The sequence below is a fragment of the Octodon degus genome, unplaced genomic scaffold, assembly GCF_000260255.1.
Source record: "Octodon degus isolate 3935 unplaced genomic scaffold, OctDeg1.0 scaffold00004, whole genome shotgun sequence".
NCBI lineage: Eukaryota > Metazoa > Chordata > Mammalia > Rodentia > Octodontidae > Octodon > Octodon degus.
This window is the reverse complement of record NW_004524580.1, coordinates 3,826,910-3,830,728: the sequence shown is the minus strand read 5'-3', so window position 1 is coordinate 3,830,728 and position 3,819 is coordinate 3,826,910.

Genomic DNA, 3,819 nt, shown 5'->3' with positions numbered 1-3,819 from the left:
AAAAAAAAAAAAAAAAAAATTATCACTCTGAAAACTTGCTTTACCCTAAGTTCTGGCTAAGTAGAACATTCCAGGAGGTTTTACTATAGACTATTTCTGTAAAACTACCATTGCCTCTAGTTTTCTTTCTTTAAGTAACAGAATATACTTTTACAAATTCAATACTGTGTTTTAAGCAAAGTAAATAGGCACCTCCATAGTTACGAGATCACCGAGGTACTGTTTGGAATTCTCCATGTGAACCAACATATTGTTAGCGCTATAATCAGGAACTCAATGAAGACAATCTATGCAGAATGGCTGTAACCAATTTTGACCATGTTACAGATAAGTAAGCCTTGAAAAATAAACCAAACAACCACAATTTAAAAAAAAAAGATTTAAAAAGTAAAAAAATTAAAGTAACCAAAAAAGAAAAAAAGATGAAAGAAAAAAATAAAAAAAGCAAAATGGATTTCTAAAATTACTTTATGCCTAAGTGTTTGGATGGGTGAAGTTGCTGTCTGGGGCCTGCACCACGGGGACCTACAGATGTGACAGTGATGCGGGCTGGGCCTGCACGCTCCCGCCACACCCAGGCAAGGCCTAAGCAGGGAGCAGGGTCAGTTAGGGCTGTTGTCTGCCTCTGGGCCATTCACTTCAGAGGCTTTATTGTCCCTTTCCTCCTCTGCCACCCACATAGTCACTGCCATGTGCCACAGCACCACAACCAGTGGGCTAGCAGGGTGCCCCTGTCCTGGCACTCAGCAGTACAGCAAGTGTCTAAGTAGAGGCATACCCCTGAACGTGTAGTGGGTGGGGAAAGCAAGCAGGCCACTGAGCTTGGTGCTGGAGGGGGCAAAGAGGAGAACCAACAATCTGGTAAACTTAATCTTGTAGCTTTCAGGTCGGTTCCTGTGGAAAGTCACATGTGGCAGGCCTGTTCCTCACTCCTTAGTCCTCGTGTCTTCCAGCAAAAGAAAAATATCATAGAAGACACATGGATGGTCGCTGTCTCAGGTACTCTTTTCTCGTTGCTGGGACAAATATCTGACACCCAAAATGAAGAGCAGAAAGATTTACATATCTCACAGTCAGTGGAGTTTTCAGTCCACACTCAGCTGGCTCCCAGGCAGAGTGGGACATGGTTGCAGCTGCAAAGAGCAGAGAGGAAGGGAGTGGCAGCCGCTCAGGCAGCTAGCTGGCTGCTCTCCCCTCCCTACATTGAAATGCAAATTACCTGCCCCAGGGCAGGTGCAGCGTCCACACCTACAATAAGCAACTGCAAACTTCAGAAGCTGTCCCAGGACTGCATGAGGCTTTGGGGGACAACTAGACACAAAGCATAATGGTTGTGAAATACAGACAGAATTCATTATAAGGCAGATATAGAAAGAATATGCCTTCAGGAGATAGGCAGTGCCACATAGCCATCTGCTCCAAAGGGAAGTTTGGTTGTTTTTTGTAAACAAAAGAGTTCCCCCTGGAGGTTAGGGAACTATGGTAATTATGATGGTTTTGTGTTCTGGTGCTTATCAACAGTTTTCTTAAGAAGTAGCTTTGAAATGTCACTGTTTTGAAAATGTCTTCATTGTCCTTTGCAGATGCTCCTGTGTTGCCTCAGGTGCCTTAATCATGTGAGCAATTTACAAAGAAAATTTATTTTTACTTTTTTATTTTTCTGTCTTTTTGCGGTACCAGGGATAGAATTCAGGACCCTGTGCTTGCCAGGCATGTGCTTATTCTACTGAGCTATCTCCCTGGCCCTTACACAGGAAATTTATGAAAGAAAATGTTGCAGTCTACATGGGTTCTCAGCACATGCTCCCTCTCTGATATCACTGGGGTGTAGACCATGACACTGCGTGCCTGGTTTTGGAAGAGGACATGCTAGCATCAAAGTGACCACGCACAGTGCCTAAACTTAAAGTGCCACTGTGCCCCATGGGGTCCTTTTGGGCCTAACAAAGGATCATAGCTGTATTACACACTGAGGTCCTTGTTTACCCCTTTGGTGACACATGCCATTTTGGATCCCTTTGTTCCCTAGGCCTGCTAGTGTCTAACTACCTGCTTAACCCTGCTGCCAACAACTGTGCCCTCCACAGCCCAAGCTCCTCCTTCTTTAGCCTTCTCAGGGGGTCTGCAGTTAAGTCTCCCTGACGACCACGTGACTATGTTGTGGCTGTCTCTCACTTGGCTGCCAGGGTAGGATGTCCTCAGGGAACCTGAGGTGTACTTTATTTTATGGCTTTTAGTGCGTGAAGTAGCTCTCTGATTTGATGTTTTTCTTTCACTTTTATTTTAATTCATCTGCTTTGTTACTTCTCTTACCACTTGGAAGAATCCAGGTGAGCTGTGTCATCTCATTTTGCCCCTGGGTTTGCCTTTGGTGATGTGGAAAGCTAAAATTATATCTTCATTAAGTGTCTTCTCATCTTTCTTTCTTTCTTTCTTTCTTTCTTTCTTTCTTTCATTTAACTCCTTGGTTGATGCTTGTAAATTGCTTAGGGTGAATAGCTTCATCGCTAGTATTTGGAATCTTAGGGAATGACTATTTCTCAGGGATGTCTGTGAGGCATAGCTGGCTTCTGGGTTTTGGTTATAAGACAAGATCCTACCACTTCAATTGATTGGTGAGTGAAATTACTGCCTACGTGGCCTACCCCCTGGTTATCTGGCACTGGCCTACAGTATTGTTTATGACCCTTAGGCAATCTCAGACTTGGCCTACCAGGAAGAACAATCAGTGAGAAGAATTATCTCATCTTGGCTAACAGCACAATCAGCAATAGCAATAGCGTCAAACACAGCCCAGAAAACTGACAAACTGCAGTAACTATTAATTTGCCAGTTTTAACTATATGAATGGGGTTTGGGGTTATCTAACATAACCTGAAACAAACAAAAATTGTATATAATGCAGAAGCCCTCATTATGGCAATTTTACCCTCAGAATAAAAAGGTAAAAGTGGTTGGGAGGAAAAATAAAGAAGTATAAGAAGAGGATGAGATTAGAAGCAAGGCTAGGCTAGAAGACGAAGATTATGCAGAATCTGGGAAACTGTTCCCGCTACCCTACGCCGGCAGGACCTACTACTGGTTCCAGCCCAGGCACAACCTGGGTGAGATCCTCTTCCACCCCCTTGGGGTGCCACCCACACTCCGCAGTACCTCCCCCACCCCGCCTGCCGAGTAGGAATTTCTGCCACGTTCCGGGAAGCCCCAGACCCAGTCCTAGCCCAGGTCTGGTGAGTGTGTGGGAGAGCTTCCGGCTACCCTGTGCCAGCGGGAACTATTACTGGTCCCAGCCCAGGTGCCGCATGGTTGAGACCCTCTTCCACCCCCTTGGGACACAGCTACAATCCCTGCAGAGAGTGCAGAGGATAGAACCACCCAGCTAGTCCAGGAGCAGAAAATCTTGCAGGAGGGGCATAACAGGTTCACCCCCAAGGGCAGCAGCAGGAAGGAGCTGAACACAGCAGTCAGACCCAAGCCAGGCACAGGTGGATAAATCCAAACATTGTAGATCTGCTCCTGAACTACAGCATGTGCTAAGGTTATAAGTACAATGAAGATCTACAACAAAGGTCAGAAGACAGTGCTACACAAAATGACGAGAACGAACAAAATGCAACCTCAGAACCCAAGCCCTCCCGAACAAGTGCAGAGGACACTAACACAGAACAAATTGGGAATCACACAGCTGAAAGCAATGAATCAACAGCTTCTGAAATAAAGAAACAGTTGCAGAAAGGTATAGAGGAACTCAGATTGGAAATAAAAAAAGAAATCCCTGAATTAATAACATCTGCACTAAAGAATCAAATGCAGAAACAT